This window comes from Prionailurus viverrinus, chromosome D3 (assembly GCF_022837055.1).
Source record: "Prionailurus viverrinus isolate Anna chromosome D3, UM_Priviv_1.0, whole genome shotgun sequence".
In the NCBI taxonomy this organism is placed as follows: domain Eukaryota; kingdom Metazoa; phylum Chordata; class Mammalia; order Carnivora; family Felidae; genus Prionailurus; species Prionailurus viverrinus.
Genome location: NC_062572.1, coordinates 75,849,539 through 75,875,350, shown reverse-complemented (window position 1 = coordinate 75,875,350; position 25,812 = coordinate 75,849,539). Strand labels below are relative to the sequence as shown.

At 36.5% G+C, this 25,812-nt stretch overlaps 1 protein-coding gene across 15 annotated transcripts in view; it reads left to right on the top strand.

Moving 5' to 3' along the window:
- TCF4 (transcription factor 4) overlaps positions 1–25,812 on the top strand; it is a 351,095-nt gene that overhangs the window by 4,664 nt on the left and 320,619 nt on the right. The window lies entirely within an intron of this gene.

Below are 25,812 nucleotides of genomic sequence, written 5' to 3'. Positions count from 1 at the left end.
AAGTGAGCACTTACTTTGCAGATGAATGCTGCATTGTAAACCATTGCTGTAAATAGAGAGCCTCTTGCTAATCTGAGAGCTAAATATGAATTCATTTCTCTTTAAAGCATTCTTTTTGATGCTTTAGCTATTTTTTGTCCTCTAAGCATTTCCTCATGCAGTGAATTTTTGCTATATTTAAAGTTTCAAATTTGCAAGGACTTTTACATTTTATAAATGAAAGGTCTTTGGGTGATGCTTAAAAAAGACGTTAGCGCTATTCACAAAGGAATCTGTGTGCGCAATGATTATCTGGCTTCTAAGGAGGAGTTTTAGTAGGGGACTCCCTGAAGGTCTCTTATAAAGTGAAAACTGAAAATATGATACTACTTAAAATGTATATATATATTTTTGTCCAATGAATTTCACATAGAAAGGAGGCATCCATGGTTACCTGCTATCCTTTAGGCTTAAAGCTTAAATCCACTTACACTTTTTAAACAGCTGTAGTATTTTAGGAGTTCTGGCAGTGGTAAATACCAGTACATTAGACAGAGTACCATTCTTAAGTCAGGCTGGTAAATGTTGACATCTTTTAGCTGCGAGGTGCCAGTGGAATTTTCTGTTAACTATTGAATATCATTTCACATCTCTTAATTTTCATCTGATGCTCTGGCAATGAAAGCAATCTGTTCACCTTTGCGATTTGTGTAATTAGGATGCATTTATAAAATTAGTGGCTTTTAAAAGTTGCTCATTTCCAAATAAGTTACGTCTCCTTTTTCTGGCCCCCAATAGGCTAAGTAATATGTTTATAATTTATAAGATGCTTCCTATGGTTATATTTTATCTTTTCAGTACTTTTCACCTTGATTAAAAGTACTTCTGACAGTATATTTGTATTTTAGTGGCCTGGACCCTGTTATGTTTTCCATTTACAGACTTAATATTTTTGTTGTTGTTGTTGTTGTATTGGTATTTTGTCTTCCAAATTTTGGTGTTGTGTTCTCTACACAACTTTGAAGTAAAGATCAGTGCAAGAATCTCTTGTAGGCAAATTAATATTTCATGCTAGTATCAAAACAGTAACAGACTTTATCTCTGACAGCAATTTTCTTCATGGTTTTACTTAAGAAAACGTGTATTCAGCTTAAATCTAAAAGTAGATTATGTCACAAAGGCCCAGAGATAGTCTGCTTTCAAAGTGAAAAACACTCTTTTGCACTCTGTGAAAACTGACACATTTGGAATAACTTAAGTGTATCAGTTTAGGTATGGTTTAATAAAGCAAAGTGATTTAGAAGCATGAAATTGTGTTACATTTAAAAAGACAACTGTGCATCTGGGCCCTTTTCTGTGTTCACATTTAAATAAAGTCCTTGCTATGATGTTTAAGTGTTTACAGAGAGTACAGGCTGGATAAGTATGAATATGTATTAATGCGTTTTAGTAAGTGATTATGTATTGAACTTACACAGTTCTTAAGACAAATATATATACACACACACGTGCGCACATGTGCACACACACCAAACACACACACACACACACACACACACACACACACACACACAAACCCAGACAGAGACGTCATCCTTAGTGACCTGTCACGTATGATATTTCTAATGAATATACTGTGATTCTTTTTAAGGTGTTGAACTTTGAGTTACGTTGTACCACAGTTGTAGTTTTCAGACCCAAATGTTTGCTTGTAAAGGTAAAAAAGTGTAGTGGCTATTTTGTGGTGGCAGCTGAATTGAAAATGCAGGGTACTCATCCAATGCAGTGTGATGGTGATTATAATATATGGAGTACAGATTGTAGTGTTGGTTTTTCTCATCTATTCAAGACATATTTGAACACAGGGCTATTAGTGAAAAAAATGGCTTATATTTCCATTCCATTATATTTCCACAACAAAGATGAATCCCTTTTAAAGAACATCAGGTAGAAAAATCAAGAAAACTGCATTTTGCCTTTTAACTGAAGGATGAGCTAGGAAACTTTGGACAGAAAAATAATTTTCTAAATTTACTTCAGGTTAATACTCGTCTTGAGTGGGCTCAGGTGTGACTTTCATGGGTAGCTTTGAAACTTGGGTCTAAGAAACAAAGATCTGAACTGTAAGTAAGTGAACTGTTTGTTCATCTTTGCAAAACCAGCTGTATTTCTTCAAAGTGAGGCATGGTGATATTTCATACTTAAAGTTCCCAATAGCTTTTGAATCGATTAATATAGGATGCTCCATCGTGATTTGCAATGTGGGAATGAATATAAAGTGTGGTCATATTCCCTTTAATCTTTTCATTTCTCAAACATGGGTTTTCCTACCACCTTAAGAAATGGTGAGGCTGCTAGGGAGAATGGAATGTAACCTGAGCTACAGCCTGACATTCCCAGGGAGCATTTTTCACATGAAAGGCTTTTGTCAACCCAGGAAAGGACCTGCAGTTTTTGTTTGATGTTTGCAGGTGTTCAGCAGAGAGCACTAAAACAATTCAGCCATGATGGTTCAGAGCTTCGATGACCTTAACAGAATGAATTGGTGGGCTCTGGAATTATTTTTAAGAAATAGTTGTAACCTATATGGTAACTTATACAAAGGGATTTAATATCCGTTATATCATTGCTCTTAAAACAAGCTAAAAGGATACACATGCCTGGATGATTGGAAAATTATTCTCATTAAAAAGTAAGATGGCCAAGTTACCAAAAGAAAAAGCAAACAAGCACCTAAAGTCTATAATTTATCGATGAACGGGGCTTAATTTTCTATTCTAACAAAAAATACAGTTTCTTTGGTTACCTTTGAATCTTTTAAAAGCAAAAGATAAACATACTGGTTTTGGCATCTTTTTAAAAAGTAGTTTTAAAGTTGGGCCACTAAAATGATCTATATTCAAGAACAGCCCTGGTCACATCTGTTACATGTATTTACAGTTAGTCTATGATGGATACTACATCTTCCTCCCTTAGTTTAAAAGTTGAGCTTTTCCCCCCTGTAACTGTTTAGTTTTACTTAGGTGTTCAGTGTTTGTGAAAGATTGCCAAATGAATGGGTGTTTGAACAATTAAGAGCAGAAGTAAAACACACTACATCCCTGTCATGGTCATTTTTGGAAGAAGACAAACATTTTTTAATGTTCATGCAGGTTAGTTAACCTATATCCACGTAACACCCAATGACACATCAGTGTAGTAAGTTCAGTGAGAAAAAAAATGAATCCAGTGGGTAGTTTTTGTATCACAGAGAAAATTCAAATGGTCAGCATCCTGAATTAATTTCCATCCATAACTGTTTGCATTCATGGTTATAGTGTGAAAAATAATTGCTCTCCCCTTAAAGGCATCTGTGGGGTAGAATTATTTAATTGTGTGTATCTGTATTTGTGTGTGTGTGTGTGTGTGTGTGTGTGTGTGTGTGTGCATGTGTGTGTTTCAAACAGCCTTACTATTGTAGTACAACTCACAAGTGTGGTATGGCTTTTTTGTAAGCAGCAGACTAAGTAAATAGGTTTAAAAGTAAGTAAAGGGGCATTAAACCCATTATATTAGAATTACAGACTTTTGGGGATAGCAACCTCTTTTAGTATACAGTCCATTGTCTTCATTGTCCAGTCAAAGAAAACTGAGGCCCAAGTTAAGGAGGTTCTAACCTCTGCCTTTATTTGCTATTCTAAAAAACAAGTTCTGATTTGCTAATTCTTTATGGCTCTGCACATCCTTTATTGGACTAACATTGGTTTCACTACTATGTTTTTCCTTAATTTGTATTGCATAATAAGCTATAGGATTATACCCTGTGTGCTGATGTTGCTTCTGCGTATGTGCTTGTGCCCTTCGAATGCTTTTTAAGGTTTAGAACTGAATTTTGGATTATTGATCATTCTCTTTTACCTTAGCTCCCCCGTGACTGTTTGCAAGATATTAGACAGAATAATAGGGTATGGATGGGCCTGACACTGACAAAATACAAGTGCTTAATATGTCAAGTGGTGCGCTCTGCGACTTATATTTATTATACATTTTTACTCCTCTCAAGAACCATGAGATACAAGGGTTACCATACTCAATTCATAGATGAGGAAACTGAGATTCAGAGATGGTAAATGACATGCTCTCAAGGCAGCCAGTAATAAATTAGGTTTTAAGCTCACGTCTGCCTAACTCAGTGTCCTTTGCACACATACACACATGGTCTGATATAGATTATTTTTCAAGATTTTGTAGACATAAGAATATATTATTGAGGTTTGGCATGTAATATTATTCCTGATCTTTAGAGTAGATAAGCAGTTTTAAAAAACCATATTTAAGATAATGATATAAACCATGATATTTTTCTTGCCTTAGTGTCCAGATAAGCTGGCTTTCTAATTCATTTTGGATTTCAATGTGACTTAGTGTGTCTCTTTATTATTGCTATTATTATTCTTATTACAAGGAGAATATAGTAGATCTTTTCAAAGTTGTGCTTTCATTCTATTGTGAATCGACAGTGTGCCCGGGTGCCTGTGAAAATACGTTGTTTTCAGTTATTTTTAATGTACCTAATCAAACCAAGAGTGGAGGTACCCAAGCCTGCTCTGTTAATATCTAAAAAATGAAGATTTACTATTTTTAACTGTAAAAAAAAAAAGTTTCGCAGTTCATTGTTAGATCCTTGAAACTTAATATTCATTCACGAACAATAATCCTCAACTCCATCTGCATCACTAAAATAAGCAGTTTTGAAGTTTTGATGTGTCTATTACCAGACATGTGCTTAAAATGTTACATTTTCTAAATTCAGAAGGAAGAAGCAGTACTCTATTTGACACTGACTTAAGTAAATAAAATGCATTAAACAAGCGTGGGGATCCAAGATCTGTTGAGACAGAAATGCTTAACATTTTTGACAGCATCAGCAAATTATCTTTACCCTACTATTGTAATGAGGAAATCACTTAAATAACAGATGAACAGCGAAGTCACATAAACATATATAATAGAAGTATGTAATGAAAGTTTATGCTGTTAATTGCTCGAATCTGTCTTAAATGCTGAGAATCATGGAGCAGTAAAGACTGTCATATAAACAGTTTTGTTTTGAGCTTAAAATTATTCCTTTTTGCTTTCATCTGCTATGATAAACAAAGTAATTTTGTAAGCTTTACAGATCAAACATTTACTCCTAATGGTAAACTACATTTTATATTGGAAGTTTGCAACCTCGTCCAAGGCATAGAGTTGAGTCCTGGTGGCCCCAGGCCTGTGATTTTCAACGTTTAGTATTATGATGCTATTTAGATCTGTTCCCATAAGCCAAGATAACAGATCTCAAGTTGCCTAATAAGGAACATGGTGTGTTTTGAAATGTTCTTCAGTTTACAAGTCTTGAACCAAAATGTTCTTGGCCAAACCTTTAGAATATAAATCTATATGTTGAGTAAGTCAGATCTTACACAGACACAGCATCAAAATGAAGCTAGGTAGAAACAGAAAAAAAAACAAAACAAAAAACCAAACCAATCCCCCCTTCCTTATTTTCTTATTTTATGAGCTATATTTTATGACCAGGTGTTCTTCCAAGCTAATTAGATAGCACTAAGTATTAGAGAAAATAAAGCACATCATATGGTTGTGTGTTTTGAAAGGTTATTTACGTTAATGGTTTCTTATTAGTCGGAAGGAAATTTTCAAAATGGACCACCAAATTTTTAAACTTACGCTTGGGTTATGCATTTGCTATATCTGTGAGCCTACTTAAGCTCAACAGTAAGGTTTGCACATGTGTTTGAGGTAGGTACTTTTGAACCATATGCCTCTTAATGCTTATGAGAGAGAAGTACAAATCTAGTCTTTAGAGGAGATTGGTTAACACTTTGCTATAAGCAGTATATATATACGTATATACATATATATGTATATATGTATATACGTATATATACACATACACATATATACATATACACGCACATATATATACACATATATATGTATATGTATATATATGTGTATACATGTATACGTATATATATGTGTGTATATATACGTATATTTATGTCCAACTCCTAGGAATAGCAAAAGTGTTGAGAAAGGTTGTCATATTTACTTTCATTTCCAAAATAAATAAAGGCCTAGTTAATCAGCATATCAAATACCCAGCTGTGTTTAAAATCAGTTAATATGGATGAATTTCAGGACTGTAAGAAAGTATTTTATTTAAAGGTGCAGCCACCAGATTGTTCAAATGGATGCTTTTGTACTTTTGTGTGACAATTAACATTTAATGAATGACTTTCTAGACTGCCATTGGTAGTAATTACTATATGTAGTTTATTAACTGCAATCCATTGTTGGATGGGCCTGTATTGATTTGTTTTGCAAACAACCCTTCACACGTTCAGCAGTATTTGTACATTACTTTTTAAAGAACCTGTTTCATTTGCTGATTGCCTCTAAAAATTCTAGCTTACAAATTCTCGTGTACTAAAATGCCTTTTGATCAGTCATTTTAATTGAATTAAAAATTCAGCTTTTCAGCTATCACATTTTTACATTAGGTCCTCAGGGAGCCTCAAAGAAAGTACACAGTATTGATTTTAAGTAATTTATAGAAAGTTGGATTTACAAGAGACTTTGGAGATGCTCTATTATTTTTTAGGTAAAGAGCCAAGGTTTGGGAGGATTAAATGTCTTTTGCCCAAATCATACAGTTGGTTATTGGCTATAATAAGACACAAATACAGATGTCCTGACCCGCTGGTCAGGGACCCCATGCTGCTTTTAATTAAGGTTTGGACTCAATCCGTGGGTACCAACTGTATGTTTCTTAAGAAGAAGAAAAAGTGTATAATCTACCATTTCTGAACAAATAATAAAAATTTAGATTATGAGAGATAGACATCATAATCCGCCTCACTTGTCATCACGTGTTCCAATTTGGCTAAGGCAGTTGACGAATAACTGTTAAAATGTATTGTGTTATTAAAAATAACAAAGTAAGACCCATGATTAAATATCAGGGCTGTAATTTAATCTCAGGGTTTCTGGAGCTGTTCATAAACCATTTGGCTTTTTTCTGAAACAGATGACGTCAAAATACAGGTTGATTGAATTATGACCCTGGGTTACAGGAGCACCTGCCAATGCCTCCTTACTTCATGGCATGTCAGCATTTCCATTACAAACTTTTTTTTTCTCTAATATTTTTAACTTTGAATAGTTAACCTAGACTGATGGTTGGCATATAAACTTTCAGCCCCCTGGGAAAAGACTATTTTCCCAATAAAATAGAGGAGGTGGTGACAAAGCCCTATTACCTTTTAGAATGTTCTTCCTTGCTTTAATCTTCCATTAATTTAAACATTCCCTCTTGAGGTAGTTAGCTGAGTTGCAAAGCATCCAAATGGAAGGTTTTTAATCTCAAATTTCCCAAGCCAAGACTTAAATGCAAGGTATTTAGGGACAGTTAAACCAGGAAAAGACTTATCTTGTAGGAAGAAGGATATTGAAATGTTCTGGACACTACAGTTTAATGCTGTGTGAAATGCTGAAGAGCGAGACATGAAAACATGCAAATTGGTGTACCTTGTCAGTAGTTACTTTTATATCCACTTAAGAAGAGTAAAAATTGATAATGTATGGTTTAGAAAGGTTAATTTATTTATATCACTATCTGGAGACTTAACAGCATATCTTCTGTTTTACCCCTTGGGTTTTAATATGTTGGCCATAGAGGGAGAATGCTGTTTCTATCTAGCTAGTTACTTATTTACCTATCAAAATTCTTATTGATGGTTGATCTCATAGATATTTTTAGTACATGCTATGCTCAACCCCCTGTGTTAGCAATTATGGGACATAGAGGGATTTATGGGAGATAGTTCCTGCCCTGAGAGGGCATATATTCTGACAGTAAAGGATAGAAAACCACATACAGAATTAGCCTTCAGTGCCCAAAAGGCAAGTACCATTTACGTTGTGGGAGTTTAGACAAAGACAAATTCTTTCTTTGGGAGGGAAAAGAATAATGAAGGCTTCATGGACAAATCAAGTCTGAGCCTTGAAGGGGAGGAATAGCATTTTGACCTGGGGGCACTGGGACTGAGCATTTTGTGTCATGATCACTGTGAAGCAGGCACAGAGGAAGGCTGTTGCAAAGGTTGCAAAGGGTGGATTAAAGAGATCTCCAAAAAGAGAGGCTCCTCAGCTCTGCTGTGGGATCAGCTCTGGTATGGACAACCACAGTGACTTCAACCTGCAGTGTCCCTATTTCGGATGCCTTTTTTTGTTTGTTTTTTCTTTTTTCTTTTTTGCTTTTGGGGATTTCCTTGGGGCTATTAGAGATTATAATCCAGTCCCTTCCAAAAGTATGTGTTTTTTAATGGTCGTGTCAGGATGGAAATCAAGGTTTTTATGTTCCCGGGTCCAGACACTTCCTGTTATATCATTCAGCAGTGGAAGTTTAGCTGCTGTGGAGAAACTTATTTATTTAGCGGAATTCTGGAAATCTAGATTCTTTTGCAGTGTTCTCTGGTACATAGCTGCTTCATTTTGACAAAGTGATAGAACCTCACAGCCTACATCTTAAAGCTGGAAAAATAATTTGAAACTTTCCAGGAAACTTTAAACTTTAAGAGGGGATTTTATGCCATACTTAACAATAGTTTCAGATTGCAAGAATTCATCATTGTAATTTTTATTATCACTGCCATCACCATTACCAGTGCCACATCTTTTGATTCAAAAGCTAGCAGGGAAATGTGGTAATTATTATTGCTATATAATACATTCAGAAATGTATTTAAAAAACATTCTCAAATATACTGTGATCCTAGCCAAAACTTACATAGTGTTTGTAAGAACATCATGAAGTGGCCAGAATCACCTTTAGTTAAAATCTATCGTAATTACATCACAAATAGGAAAAATATATGTAAATACAATTCTCCCCTCAAGTATTGATGATTTCAGATTGACGTGTCTGTTTCTCTGTGACATGCCAGGATTTCCGTGTCTAGCATGTGTTTTCAGTTTCCACAAGAAGCCAAAAATTAAAGTGATGGTTGAAATAGGCTTAGGAAGAATTTATTTTTTTTTAATTTTTTTAAAGTTTGTTTATTTTGAGGGAGAGTGAGAGAGAGAGAGAGAGAGAGGGCGAAGGGCAGAGAGAGGGAGAGAGAGAATCCCAAGCAGGCTGCACACTGTCAGCACAGAGCCCGATGTGAGGCTTGAACCCACGAACTGTTGAGATCATGACCTGAGCTGAGATCAGGAGTTGGATACTTAACTGACTGAGCCACCCAGGTGCCCTAGGAAGACTTTATTAATGCATGATTGTATTTGCTACATTGTAGAAACAAGATTTAAAAAAAAATGTTTTTAACGTTTATTTATTATTGAGAGAGAGAGACAGAGCATGAACAGGGGAGGGGCAGAGAGAGGAGGAGACACAGAATTTGAAGCAGGCTCCAGGCTCAGAGCGTGACGCGGGGCTCGAACTCAAAAACAGCGAGATCATGACCTGAGCCGAAGTCTGACGCTTAACCGAGTGACCTGCCCAGGCGCCCTGAAACAAGATTTTTATAAGGGAATATTCTAGATCCATTTTTAAGAATGTCAGTTATGAACCTACATATCCCCCAAAACTTTTCCTTTACTTTCACAAATAAGGGATTCATGGTAGAAATCTTTTGCAGTGCTGCAACTTTAAACTCAAAAGAGGAAAATGTTTTGGTCATCAGTGGTAATAATATTTGAAGACTTACTAAACAATTTCATACGTAACCAAGTTTCGTAGTTTTGAAAGGGAATACCAAACAATATCAATTTCAGTCCTTGTTTGAATAATCATTCTTTGTTGTGTGCCTTCTTGAACATCATTGTGTACTAACTGGTGACCCAAACCATTGATTGTCTTTCTACTCTTGTGGGCACTGTGATTCTTTGTCAGGTTACTTTTAGCCACAAGGTTTATTTTCTTTTGGTGCCTTACTCTCCCCTGATCTTACTAACCTCTTATTCAGTTGATCTTTTCAACCTATGTAGAATTCTTTCTTGTATGTGGGATGAACATTTGTGCTGCCCCACTTTCATTAGTAGCAATTTTGGTAGAATTAGATAAGGTGAGAAATGTCCCATAGTTAATTTAATTAATTTTACTTAAAAACAAATCCATAATTGTTTAAGGGCTGATTGTTTAAAGAATTTTGAAAACTTTGGAAAGTGAAAGGGATGAATGAATATCATTTTTTTCCAGTGTGAATGTATTTCACGGGAATAACATAGAATTATTAATAATTATTAAGTTTCATTTACTCATTCATTAATTCAGTAAATGTTTTTGAGAATCAAGACAAATCTCAGTGCTAGACGCTGTGGTGATGTAAAGAAGAATAAATGTCAACCTTAGCATTGTAATTAGAGTGAGTATGATACTGCACCTGTTAGGTGAAAGTTCTATACCGATTCAACAATAAAGTACTTTTAAAATAAGTGGTGTTGAAATATAGAATTAGACCTCTTGGAAAGATACTTTAAAATATAACTGAGTACAGGGGTGCTCAGTCAGTTAAGCATCTGACTTCTGCTCAGGTCAACATCTCCTGGTTCCTGAGTCTCAGCCCTCCCATCAGGCTCTCTGCTGTCAGTGCAGAGCCCGCTTTGGATCCTCTGTCTCCCTTTCTGTCTGCCCCTCCCCTGTGTGCACCCTCTCTGTCAAAAATAAATAAACGTTAAAAAAATATAACTAAATGCAGACTTCACATTTCTGACTGCAGCATAGAAATACTGTGTACATGTGTACTCTACCTGACTATAAAGGAAGAATGGATTCAAATATTTAGGAAAATGGAACCTGGGAGAGTATTTGTTATCAATGTTCTTTCTTTCTTTCTTTTTTTTAGGTTTATTTATTTATTTTGAGAGAGACAGAAGGAGTGTGAACCAGAAAGAGGCAGAGAGAGAGAGAGAGAGAGAGAGAGAGAGAGAGAGAGGTGAAGAGGGACAGAGAGAGAGAGGGAGAGGGTGAATCCCAAGCAGGCTCCGCACTGTCAGCGCAGAGCTGGATTAAGGGCTTGAACTCACAAACCTGTGAGATCATGACCTGAGCCGAAATCAAGAGTTGGGTGCTCAACCCACTGAACCACCCAGGTGCCCTGTTACGAATGCACTTTCACATATAGGACCAGAGATTCTTTGGGAGACAATGATAATTATACTCCTTTTGTCCTTTTTGAGCAGAAATTAAAGTTTTGGATTTATAGGTAGTGCTCATTTACTTCAAGGGCACTAGATGTGCATGGTTATCTTTTTTATTTTCATGCCTGAATTTTTAAATATTTATTCTTAAACCTTATGGGCAGTAAAGCTATTCATTTAGTTTTAAAACTAAGTATTTATTGAGCATCCACCGTGCGTCAGATACCATGCTGGGTCCTGGAAATAAAATGGTGAGCAAGGTAGATATGCTCTGCATTGTCTAAATGTGGGAGACAGACATTCACTGAATAATCAACCAGAGAAATATCAAGTTCCACATCTGAGCATTGGACAAGTTTGCCACAGGACATTTGACCGAGCTCAACAGTCAGGAGAGGCTTCCCTGAGGCCGGCACATCTGAACTGAGGTGTAAGGGATGGAGGGCTAGTGAAGTGGGCAGGGAGGAATAGGTTCCAGCAGAGAGAGCTGGTTGGGGAGGGGGTTAGAGCATGGTCTGAGCAAGGCTGGGGAGGAGTGTTGTAGGGGCCAGACCTTGCCAGGCTGAGCAACAGGGGACCTGTGCAGCTTGCTGCCAGTCAGATTTGTGCCTGGGAACAGTCTGACTGCAGCCCAGAATGCAGACCTCAAGGGTAATTGGTGTGGGTGGCTCAAACCAGTTTTGGGAGGCTTCAGAAATCCAGATGAGAGATGGTGTTGCTGTGGTGTGGGTGGTGCAGTCAGAGAACTGACTGTAGACTTTATTTGATATCTATAACTTTAGCCCGCTGGGGAGGGAGCATTCATACTGGGCCCCTGCTCTTTTTTGGTGAAACTTTCTATAACTTTAATACTTGAAAATCTACCGTACCTTCCAAAAGCAACTGCGAGACCTAATTCAACTGCCCTGTGATATCCGCTGCTTTTTTAGGAACCAAGTACCATAGAAGTGCTTTTTATTTTCAGAGGCAAGTGGTAGGTTGATTTTGCAGTTCTCTTCAGAGAGGGCGCAGAGTGGAAGTGGAAGAACCAGGCGAAGGGGACTCTTCTTTCTTATTCGGCGGTCGACGGTCATCGTGCACTATTTAGGCTTCTTATAGCTTCTGTTCTTATTACCAGTCAATGTTACGATAGTTTGGTTAAACCTGTTGAATTCATCGAGTACTTCTAGTCAGGTATTGAGTGGCACATGTGTGAGATGTTGTTGATTGTCTTTGCTAGTGAACATTAGGTGGGTGGTTTGATTTATATGATACTGTGTCTGAGACCGAAACACTATTATTTGATAGTATTTTGTCTGAGATGGCCTTGGGGGAAGAATCGTCAGTTTACTTTTTTTTTTTTTAATGTTTCTTTATTTTTGAGAGAGAGAGAAACAGAGTGTGAGCTGGGGAAGGGCAGAGAGAGAGAGAGAGAGAGAGAGAGAGAGAAAGAGAGAGAGAGATACAGCATCTGAAGCAGGCTCCAGGCTCCGAGCTGTCAGCACAGAGCCTGATGAGGGGCTTGAACCTACAAACCATGAGATCATGACTTGAACCGAAGTCGGGTGCTCAACCCACTGGGCCACCCAGGCGCCCCATCAGTTTACTTTTGATTAGCAACAAAATGAAGCTTACAGCTGTTCACTCTTGGGAGTCACTTGTCGAACCAGCATGTTAGTCCATTTTAGTTAAGAAAATTATTGCCATTCTTTTGGTATATTTATTGTTCAAGTTGAATTAAAAATAGCCGGTCTTCCTTCCCTCCCCTCTTTCACTCCCTCCTTTCCTCCCTCCCTCCCTCATTTCCTTCCTTCCTTCCTTCCTTCCTTCCTTCCTTCCTCCTTCCTTCCATGTTTGCTTAGACCAGCTAGTTACAGCATTAGGGTAATGCTGTCAGTATGGGTTGGAACTTGACATCAATGACAGTTAGTAATAAATACTTGGCTCCATGACCCAAGAGTATTCTGCGTATTCTTCCTCAGAAGGGTGCTGAAAGGGGAGAGGCATGGACCCATCTGCACTGGGTGGAAAACTCCTTAAAGCATGTGCTTTGCTGCTGGTGAGTTGGTAGGTAATGTTGATATAAGTGGACAGCACTCATGTGTTGCTCCTTCCTCCTGGAGAATTCCTTCAGCATTTAGGCATGCATTAGTAACTCTCAGTTAAAAAGTAAGATGGAATACAATAACTCTCCTTTGGGGAGGGGGAGGACACGCAGAGTGCTTTAACAGTATCTGCAATGCTTTATTTTTGAGGGGGAAAATGATAGAATGTTATGGTTAACAACTCTATGCTTGAAATATCTCATAATTAAAAACAAAACAGAAACGTGACAAACTAAACAAACACTCTCGCTCTCATTCACATTCCCTTCTGACCACCATCCTGTTTCTTGCCCTCCTTCAAAGCAAGAGTTTTGTCAGTTGTTGTCTATCCTGGCTGTCTCTGAATCCCTTCCACCCATACACTTTTTATTTTGAGTCTAATGCCGATCAAATATTTCAAAGCATACTGTATCATATAATGCTTGACACCTACAGAATAATGCATGTAGCATATGTAAATTATGAAACTTAATGGTAGAACCGAGACACTCTGGATCCACTACTCAACATAAGAACCAGAGCAGTGTCAGAACATTTGCCTCTCCTTGTGAGTTCCTTTCTTACCCACATCCCCCATCTTCCTTGCCAGAGTTATATATCTCTTGATCTTTTGAAGTAGTTTTATGACATATATATGTATTTCTAAATAATGTGTTGTTTGATTTTACTTGATGGAGCAGTATAAAAAAAGTGACATTCTTACACTGTCTTATGCTACTTACTTTTTCCATTTGGTATTATGCGTTTTTGTCAATGTTGTTACATGTGGCATTAGTTCATTCTACCTGCTGGTGGTGCATATGCCTCAATTTATTTACGCACTATCTCGTTAATAACTAAGTTAATGAACCTTTGGATTGATCCCCATTTTTTTGGGAACTGCACACCTTCCAGAACATCTTGATGCACTCTTGATCACTTTTTTTTGATATTTGTAGGGTAGATATCTATGAATAAAATTGGTTGTAGAGTTATGCAAATGTTCAAAATGATGAGATAGTGCCAAATTGTTTTCTGAAGTTTGTTACCAATTCACATTCTTCCCAGCAGCTTCAAAGATTACTCTTGAGGCATATGGTTGTCCACCTTTGGTGTCATCAAATGTCTTAATTTGTATCAATATAGTCAGTATAAGATGTCAAATGTATCTCGCTGAGGTCTTGATTTGCATTTCACTGATAATTAATGAGGTTAAACATCTTGTATGCATGTATTTATTTATCATTCATGTTTGTTCTTTTGTGAAATCTCCCTCCCCCCCCCCCCTAGTTTTTTTATTGAGTTGCTGGGTTCTTTTCTTACTGATTTGTAAGTGTTCTTAATAATTTTTTGGATATAATTATTTCTCAGCGGTTCATGCTACAGATATTTTCCCTTATGTTATGACCTGTATTTTTTACCCTCTATTTTATAGCAAGTCCACCATTTCCATAAATGTCTTGATAGCCAATTGTTCTAGAAGCATTTATTGAAAAGTCTGTCCTTTCTCAAGGCATCTACAATGCCACTTCTGTAATGTTTTAAGTTTCTTCATTTGTAAAGGTCTTTCATTTTGAGCCCTTTAACCTAATCTATAGTTTGTCTACTTTTGCCTAGGTACCATATTATCATAAATGTTATATTACATTTTGGTATCTGGTAGGTAAATTCCTTCCTCTTCCTTCTTTTGTTGCACATGTACACATTTTACTTTTGGTTGGTGGGGGCTCATGTTCTTCCACAGAATTTTTAAAAGAATTTTAAAAATAACATCAAGGTCTTTCATAAGCCTTTTAGGGATTTTATTGAAATTACATGGAAACCAATGATCAACTTGGAGAACATTCATATATTTTTAACAAGATTATCTCCACTCATGTATCTCTTCATTAGGTCATGTTTGGTATCACAGAATAAGGTTTTAGAATTTTTTCGTGAGGTTATGTATATCTTTTGATGATTTATTCTTAGATATTTTACTTTTTGTTACTATTTTTAATGTGTTTTAATTCAGTGTTCAAATTGTTTGTTGCTGGTATATAAATACAATTGATTTTTGCATATTGATTTATATTATATCCAGCCTTGTTGTTAAACATATTAAGTCTAGAAATGTCTTTGTGTTTTCTTTAGTTTTTCTTATAGGTAGTCATATCAGGTGTGAATAATGACAGTTGTGTTGTTTTTTCTTTGAAACTTTTATAGTTGGCTTTTCCCTCCTCTTTTCTTGTCTTACTGTGCTATCTAGAACCTGAAGTACACTGTGAAGTAGAAACAGCAATAGTGGGTATCCTTGTCCTTTTCCTGATTTTTCCCTGTTGACGTTGACGATAGTAGATATTTTGTTAAGGAGATTTCCTTCCATACGTATTCTGCTAAGAGTTTTATCATGAGTGGCATTGAGTTTTATCATATGCTTTTTCTACATATATTTAAATTATTATTATTTTTAAGTGTTTATTTATTTTTGAGAGATGGGAGGGGAGCAGAGAGAGAGAGGAAGACACAGAATCTGAAGCAGGCTCTAGGCTCTGAGCTGCTAGAACAGGGCCCGATTTCAGGGCTTGAACTCATGAACTGTGAGATCATGACCTGAGTCGAAGTCAGAGGCTCAACTGACTGAGCCACCAGGTGCCCCTAAATTATTATTTTTAGGTCCTCTTTAGTGTGTTTATGTTGTGAGTGACATTTATATTTTTCCCTATGGTAAATTCCTCTTGCATTTTGGGGATAAAATTAATGTGATCATGATGTATTTGTATTACTTTCTTTTATTATTGAGACACAGAGAGAGACATAGCATGAGCATGGGGAGGGCAGAGAGAGGGGGTGACACAGAATCTGAAGCAGGCTCCAGGCTTCAGCTGTCAGCACAGAGCCTGATGGAGGGCTCAAACCCACGAACCGCGAGATCATGACCTGAGCCAAAGTCGGACACTTAACCGACTAAGCCACCCAGGTACCCCTGTTTGTATTAACTTTCTTAAAAATAGTATTCTGGGGGCGCCTGGGTGGCTCAGTCGGTTAAGTGTCCGACTCCTGATTTCGGCTCAGGTCATGATCTCAGTTCGTGAGATGGAGTCCCGGGTCACGTTCTGCACTGACACAAGAGCCTGTTTGGGATTCTCTCTCTCCCTCTCTCTCTCTGCCCCTCCCCTATTCACATACTCTCTCTCTCTGTCTCTCAAAATAAGTAAATAAACATTTAAAAAAATAAAAATAATATTCCAGACTCAATTTTCTAATATTTTCTATCTGTGCTTATAACTAAGATTGGTATATGTTTCTTTTCTTACTGTCCTTGTCTAGTTTTGGTTACAAGTTTATATTAACCTGTAAAATGAATAGGGGAATATTTCCACTCTTTTTTCTCTAGAAGAGTCTGTATAAGGTTGAAATATTCTGTTCCTTGAAATGTGGTAAAACTTACCTATATAGCTATATGAACCTGATGTGAGAAGATTTTAAACCATTGATACAATTTTTAAATAAAAAGTGTTGAGAATGAGAATGTTACTTCTTTTTTCAGATAGTTTTAAAATCATGTGGAAAAATACATATATATGATATATATAACTTTTTTCCATTTCATATAAATTTTTCAGTTGACTGCCATAAAGTTGTTCATGGTATTTTCTTACTAGCTTTTTAATCTCTGCTGACTCTATAATTAAGTTTCATTTTTCATTCCTGATTTGATTTGTGTTTTCCTTGATCAAGGTCACTTGAGGTTTTTCTCATGTTTGTCTTCAAAAAGAATCAACTTTAGCTTTATGGATTATTATTGTATCTGTGTCTGTTTTCTACTTCACCAGTTTTTAATCTTGTTTTATTGCCTACTTGATATTTATTTTGGGTTTCTCTGATTTTTTTTCTAACTTCCTGAGTTGACCACTTAGCTTATTAAATTGTCATTATTTTTTTTTAAATGTAAGAACTTAAGCCTGTAACATAACCTCTAAGTACTGCTGTCATGTATTCCATAGGTTTTAGTATGTAACACGTTCATTATATTTGATTTATAACTGTTTTAAAACTTCCAGTATGATTTCTTCTTTGACCTTTGCAGTATTTATTGGTGCCTTGGAAATTTTACAAATGAATATGTTATTTACCCCTTATTATTGACTTCTAATGTAATTTAATGGTCAGAGAACAGTTCTGTGTGACAAAAGTTCTTTGGTTTTTGTGAGACTAGCTTTATTGTCAGTTTTGATTAATCAGTTTTCATTCATAAACGATCCATTGTTTGCTTGAGAAGAATGTGTATCTTCTTCTCATTGAATTGAAGGATCCATATGTGTCCAGAAATATAAGCTTAATTGTGCCTTAAAATCATCTATACCTTTACTAATGTTTTGTCTGTCGGACATGTTTGTCATTGAGAGAAATAGACTGAAATAATCTCCCTGGGATTCTGTTTTGGCATTATATATGTTGCTATTGTATTGCATGCATTTAGGTTTGGAATTGCTAGATCTTCCTGGTTAATTAAACTCTTTATCATTCTGTATATGGTCATCCTCTTTCTGCTCTTTTGTCTTTAATCTGTTTTTTTCTGTTTTAGTATAGTTATCTCATTTTCCTTTTGACTAATATTAGTCTAGGATAGTTATCTTTTAAACTTCTATTTTCAATCCATCCATGTTGTGTGTTAGGTATGCCAGCTTCAGCTGAATTTTACCTTTAATCTAATCAGATAATATCAAATTACTTAAATCCATTTATTTAATTTTGTACTTCAGTTCACGCCACGTACATAGACTACAAAGGTGTCTTTTGAAATTGTGCAACATGGATGCTTTCTTACTTTATTTGCCCCTCTCATTGTGTGAAATTTGTTTCTATTTTTTAATGGTTACCTTTGAGATTCTACTATACATAGTTATCTGTCACAGTCAAAAGTTTGTCTACAGTCTTAATTCTCTATTGAAATAATTTTAGGACCATAGAATACTGTTCCTTCTATAACTCCCCTCCCTACCTAGAGTATTTCTGTTTTGAGCTTTAAAATATTTTCTAAAAATAAGGCGTTATTTTATAGACATTGTTTAAATTTGCTAGTTCACTAATTTCGTTGCTCATCACTTTCTGCATTTTAGATCTTCTTTATGGGATTGTGTTCATATTTGATGAAGTATATCCTTAAGGTGTTTGGAATATGGATGCTAAAGGTCAAGTCTTGTATTTTTGTTAATTCAGAATTTCCTAATTCTTGTTCTTGAAAGATAATTTTGCAAGACACACAATTCCAGATTGACTTTTGTTTTTCTCATTACTCTGATGATTTTATTCTATTGTCTTCTGAATTCCATGTAGCCCACGAGAAGTCTGTAGTCTGAGTAATCACCATTTCTTTCTAGGACATCTGCCTTTCCCCTGACTTCTCTTGCTTTTTTAGGTATTTAGCAAACCTAGTTCATTAAACCTCTCAGCAACTTTTGAGAAAGGTTCTTTTCTTTTTGGTGAAAGTTCTAGGCATCTGGCTTCTCCATACCACATTTTCCTAACTGTACATTGAGTCTCTCAGGGATCATACCTCTTGTGTTGAGAGGCCTCAGTCTGGAATCAGACTGGGTTGGTTATCATCCAGCTGTTAGCAGTGAGACCTTGTTCCCTTCGTGTAAAATGGGTAGAAACAGACTGTTGGGAGAATTCAAGAAGATGATACTTGGTATGTACTTAATCCATGTCCAGCATATATTAGGCTGTCAGTACCTGTCTACTTTTATTCTCGTGTGGATTTTCTTCGTAGTCATCTCATGTTTCCAAAGTAACAGCTTTTGTATGTATTGCTCCAGTCCTATTTGTGTCTTTGATTTCCTCCCCTCCCCTTATTACATGTCTCCTCGACATCTCTGTATCTCAGGAGTGGCATTACCATGCACCTAGTTGAGTAAATCAATATCAGGACAACTGAGACTTCCTTTCTCTTCCTTTCTCCCCATCTAATCCTCGTGGAGTTCTGCTTTCCACCTCTACTTTTACCAGCCAAGATCAAGGCACCATCGTTTCCTGTCTGGTCTAATCAATGTCCATGTTTCCACTTATTTCCTGTTGAATCCCTACCCCAAAGCAGCCAGATTGAGTTTTTGAAAAATGTCAAAGAGAGCATTTCATCTCCCAATGTTCATGTTCTTCACTCTTATAAACACTTTCAGTGCTAGAGAAAAACTTCTGTACTCCTTAACATATCTCAGAGGTACCTCCATAGCCTCATTTGATTCCCTTCTCCTGTTGCTCTCTTCATCAAGCTGCATTGGACTTCTTTTAGGTCTTGGACTTTTCTGAGCTTTTCCTTGATTCAGGGCCTTTGCACATGTGCTGGAGCACCTCTCCTCTTGATCTTTGCTGGCTAACTCCATTCAGATCTCATCTGAAATGCCATTTTCCCAAAGAGGTTTCCTTTGATCTCCTAATCTAAATTAAAAGTTCTTCTGATTCAATAAATACAGGATTTGTTTAACAAATCATTCAGTCAGCATGCATACCCTTTTTAATTTGAATCTACTGATTAAGAGGATTGATGGTTCTATGGGATCTTGACTCATTTTCAGTTTAGTCACAGTGCTGTCATTGGAAGCCACTCAAGTTCTTATCTTTTGTGTTCATTGGTCTGGTTTTCAAGGTCATATAAATTTCTGATTATTATACTTGTTTTTGCATTTCACATGACATTTTGCATGTAGAATTTATTGCCAGATAAGATATTCTCCAGTCAGGGATTATACAACTCACCCTCACTGAGTACTATATGTTAGGTCATTATCTTATGTAAAGCCCTGAAATCTGGTCATCCCTAATTTACTAAAGAGGAAACTGAGACTCAGATAATCCTCTAACTTGTCCAAGGTTGTAGAGGTAGTGGGGGCAGAGCCTTGGTTTAGTCTGCATGTTTGAACTCCAAGAGGATAGCTCGTTCTATACCTTCTGCTTTATTTCTTCTATGAGCAAACTCCTGACAAATTCCTATATAGTGAGTATAGTTCACAAAGTTTTTTTTTTACATATATTACCTCATATAATATGTACATCAGGTTCTCGAAGGGGCATGACATTTTTGACATTTCATCATGATTCAAGCTTTTTATTTACTAATTTATTCTCCAGAGCATCCCCTTGAGGTCTTCGAGTTTATAGATGATAAGAGTTAAGCAAAGAGTGATTAAGGGAGTTCTCAGAAAAATTACACAAAGGAAGATTGAGTCGCTGACAAGTATTTTTTCATTATCCAGAGAAGGAGAAAACATAGAAACTTCTTTAATTTCAATAGCTGTGTCTGTGTGTCTTCTGTCTGGTTGACTGCTATCTGTTGATATCTATCCATGATAGAATATGTTTTAGAAAAAAATGCAACCAGCACAACTAGGCCTGGGTTTTATAGATATTATTCTTAGGAGAAGGCTAAATTTTTTAAAGTGAATTGTTTATAAAGGAAAGTATTAACTAGATAAATGTTCAGTTAGTACTTAGTTCTGGCAAAAAAGCAAGAAAGTAGAACTGAAATATGGGAAGCACCATTGGAAGCACCATTGGGTGAGTTGGATTCTGGAGCCAAGCAGGGTATCCTTGGACAGACCAAAGGAAGGACATGAGGGAGGGGCTGTGTAAGTGCTCACGGGTGAAGTTCTCTGGCCAGGGCTTACCCAGTGCCTTCTTTGGCTCTGCCTCCTCTACTAATTATTTTGCTTATTGGCCGGGCATTCTGGTTCGAATATGCATTTTGATGTTTTGATTTTATAAAGCGACAATTTAAAGGAAACATACGCTAATACTCAGTCCCTCGCGTTATGGATTTTACCATTTTACCTCTTGTATGTCTAGGATCTAAAAAAGCAATTTTCCTTAAAAGAAGAACTCATTCTCCTTTATATTAAAGACTTCAGAATAAATACATGTTTCTGAAACTAGAATGACACAGACTAGGGTAGGGGTCAGCAAACTTCTTCTGTAAGGAAGCAGATAATAAATAGTTTTGGCTTCGTGGGCCATATACTTTCTGTCTGAATTCTCCTGCTGTAGCACGAAACCAGCTGTAGGTAACAAGTAAACCAAAGAGCATGACTGCGTTCCAATACAACTTAATTTACCAAAGCAGATAGCAGCTGGATATTGCAGGGGTGAGGTAGGGCATGGCTTGCAGACCTTCAGTCTAGAGAAATGTACTTTAGACTTAAGCGTAAAAAGGATGGGCTTCTCCTCCTATCGTGGCCTCTGTGATATTAGACAACTCACTCTAAATCTCAGAGTGACAATGTTCATTTCAAAAGTAGGACATACACATTTTCTTGTATAGATGATACCTGTTTTCTTGATTTTTTAAAAAAAAATATTTAATATACATAAAATATCACAATACTGAGCATGTGTTACTTTTGTACACAGAACAAACTATTTAAACATTTAAACATGAGCTAGGGGCTCCTGGGTGGCTCGGTCAGTTGAGCGTCTGACTCTTGATTTCAGCTCAGGTTATGATCCCAGAGTCATGGGATCGAGCCTTGCATTGGGCTCTGGAGCTGAGCATGGGGTCTGCTTAAGATTCTCTCTCTCTCTCTCTCTCTCTCTCTCTCTGTCTGCCTGCCTCTCTCCCTCTCCCCACGTGCACGCTCTCTCTCTCAAAAAGAAACTAAACAAACAAAAACATGAATTAAAGAAGAAAGTTGTGACAATAATATATATATATGTGAAAGCATATTGTAAGGAGTAAATGAGATTCTTTGTGGAACTAAGATGGACATAGCTGGATCAATAAGTAAGCATTGGGCGCCTGGGTGACGCAGTTGATTAAGCATCTGACTCTTGATTTTGGCTCAGGTCAGAATCTCACAATTGTGGGATCGAGCCCCATGTGAAGCTCTACTCAGAGTGTGGAGCTTGCTTGGGAATTCTCACTCTCAGCCCCTCTCCTGCTTGTTTTCTGTCTCTCTCAAAATAAATAAACATTAAAAAATAAGTATGAGGTATGAAGATCATTATGGGGAAAGATTGTTCCTTACTTGTAAATTTTGTGCCATAAATATCTTACTAGATAGTCATTAATTGATGAGTTTTATAGTGTTTGTTTATATATTTATCAATTAATTTAGCAAGTTTATTGAGTCTTCACTATGTTGAGGACTGTGTCGAATGCTTGAGATACTAAAAATGATGATGAATGACACAGTTCTTGATCTTGGGGATTTCCCATTGAGAGAGAATATTTACATAACATATTATCCTACTGTATGATAAGTTTCCATTAGAAGAGTATATGTATGGGGCACCACGAGGGAAATCAGAATCATTGGGAGTAGAGATAAGGGCCAAGGTACGTTCATTAAGACTGCCATGTCACTTGGACCTTGAAGTGTGAGTGGGAATGTTTAGACAGAAGGTTGGTTTAGACAGAAGGTTGAAGGACAGTTTGATCTGAGGGAAGGGTTATGTTCAGTTGTGAACTTTGCAAATCACGGGTGGTTCTCCCATACCAGAAATGGAGCAATGCAGCAGGTTCAGGGATGTGATGCTCAAAGTCTGGCTAGGGCCAGGGAGTAAAAGTCAGGGAATTTGAACATTCATGGAGCCATGGAACACTTTGGGAATCTGGTGAAAGATATGACACTTTTCCATAGGAAAGTTCACATAGCATGAAGACATCAGTATTTTACATATGATTTTGGGAATAAGGATCTAGAGATCACTTTATGAACATTATACACTTTTCTCTGTGCTTCCCTTCTTGAAAAATAAAGGGAATTAGCAGATCTATTCGTATACAAATGCTTTAATGTGCTGCTTGATGGTGGTAGCAAATGCTCTTGATAAACTAAAGTTGTGTTTTTTTTTTACGTCGTTTACTTATGGGCTTGGGAGTGTATGAGATTGTGTTGCAACGGTTACATTTATAATGTTCTTGAAGAGATGGTAAAACGAAATCAGAGATGACTACTTATTGGTAAATATTCGTATAGCTCAGTTACCTAAATGCTGAAGAAGTTTCCATAGAATTTGATAGCTTTCGATGGTATTTCCTGATCTGTGAAATGGTGCTACTCATAGGACCTACTGAATTGTGGAGATCAAACGAACTCTCCCAAGAATAGCACTTAGCCCTGGGTCTACGCTCAGTAAGTGCTCAATAAATGTTAGCAGTCCATACCGTTATTAGTTGTGAAAAATCTGCAAGTTCATTTATGGAAGTCACATAAGGAGTACTCACAAACAGTTGAATTCCATTATTGAACGTATGATTAGCCTTGTGTTATTTGCTGCATACATGTCTGTGTGGACCCATGAATTTCTGGATCTTCATGGGTCATTTCTTTGGGATAAAACTACCCTCACTAAAGTACCCTTCACAGCACTAGTGAAGCTCTTCTCGGTGATAAGTTGCATCACGTCTTTTTAGTATAAAACAGCAGCAGTGGTGTAGATAAGTTAACTAATGAATATGATTATATGGTTTTTTTGTGGTTTTTTTTACAGCTTCTAATATTCAGTGGGGAAATTTTCCTTGTTAAGAGACACTGACAAGGCCAGTTGGCCTAAAATTAGATCCAGCAGCTGTGTTTTGAATCAAGGCCCCACATGTGCACTTCACACTCTTTTCCCGCTGTGCTTGTCTGCTTCTTTATCTTGCTTCAGGGAGCAGCCTTTTTGGGTGAATCTGAACGTCCATGTTTTTCTCGGTACCAACCAGGAAGGTGCTTCCATGTAATCATATGCCGTGTTTATTTCCATTTATGAAATGGCAAAACCCAGAAAAACAAAAGATTGATTGATTGATTGATTGATTGATTTTTTATAAGACCATTGTCTAATTATAATTTTAACTTCAGCCATGTGTGGAGATTTTAGCCCCCACCTCCTACCCCTACTCTCAAATCCCTCAATTATCAATATAAGAGAGAACATGTATCAAAAAGAACTTGGGAGCCAGAATCAAGGCGCTAGGTCATTCTCCTATTTAATTGCTGCCCACATCAGCCTTTTTTTTTAAAGGAAAACAAAAATCCCATGATTATGTTTGCTATTTTTGACAGCTAGAAATAATTGAGGTTTCCTTTTGTCAATTTATATTCAGGAACCAGTGTTAATCAGTGTTAATTTTGTAGGTCCTAGTCTTTTTGTATTTCTTTGTTCTACTATTTGGTTAATAAACATTTTTTTAAAGGATATATTCATATATACAACATTATCATGATTCGGTTTAAGTATCGGTGGTTATAAGTGCACTTCATTTCACCTAATTAAGTTATTTAGTCATTTACACATTAGCAATCTACTACATATTCCACTTTTACAGGAACTTATTTTAATTATACCCACAGTTCTGTTCTGCTCCATTATATCCATAGATCAAGCTGAATAATAGCAGTCTTAAAAGCCATATGCTAAAAGAGATTATAGGTCATTAAGGCCAAATTAAGGTAACATTTCTGATAGCCACAAGCGGAAGTCAAACTAACAATTACTTTTTTCTTTTGCTTTGGGGAGCTCATTCTATGTGGCTTTGACGTTGACAACCTCATAGTTGAATGCTTGGTATTTGGTATTGGTATTGAATGCCATGTGTTGGTAGTTGCTTTGATCATGCTAATTTTTTTTAAGGGGGATGTATTTACAACACATAATTTTTATTTACCCAGAATAAATTTACTGCCATTTTCCTCAACAATAATGTGTATTTTTTTTTTTTTTTTTGAGAGTGAGAGCATGAGCAAGGGGAGGAGCAGAGGGAGAGGGAGAAGGAGAAAAAGAATCTTAAGCGGGCTCTACGCTCAGTGCAGAGCCTGATGTGGGGCTCGGTCCCATGACCAAAGCATTATGTGTATTCTTTACCCCTCTCTCTTCTTACTTGCCATTGAGAGTCAACCAGTTTTCATAATCTGAGAATATGCAGATTAGCATGTGTTTAGCTTATTACTCTTTTGAATAATGTGAATAAAACCCAGTTGTGCCACGCAGGAGTGACCTAAGTAAGTGTACCACATTCTTCCAAAGCCCCTGGCTTTATCTCCTCTGATAGAAACTTTGCCTAAAAACAATGACAATAACAATCTGACTTTTAATTAATCAATATTTAATTCTTGTGTTGGTTGGCCTAGAATCACTTATTCAGGACATCCTTCTGGTGTATCCATTTCCATTTTGTAACTAAAGGATGTATGACTCTAGTGTTGACAATTGTCTCTTTGAGAAATACTTGGGTTTTATATGGGAATACATAATTCTGGATTATTTTGTTGATTATATAGATCAATATAGGGAGATCGATTTTTAATTAACATTAGTTGATTATGTTCCAGTTTCATAATCTGTGATTGAAATTTTAAATAAGACTTCCATGGAAAACTACCATTAAAATATTCCAATTTAAACTTTTTAGGAAATTGCCTTTCTGCTGGATTAATGATGAATTTCCTACTATTCAGATTTGGAAGATGTAGGGCAATTATATAAGTATTACCATGGTTGATATGGAACTTATGCTTTTTGGTTGGAAATGTACGTTTCCATCAGCTTATATAATTTTTTTAATATTACCATTTAAAGTGATAATTCATTCTAGGCATGTCAGTGTAGAAATTGGCAATTTACCTTT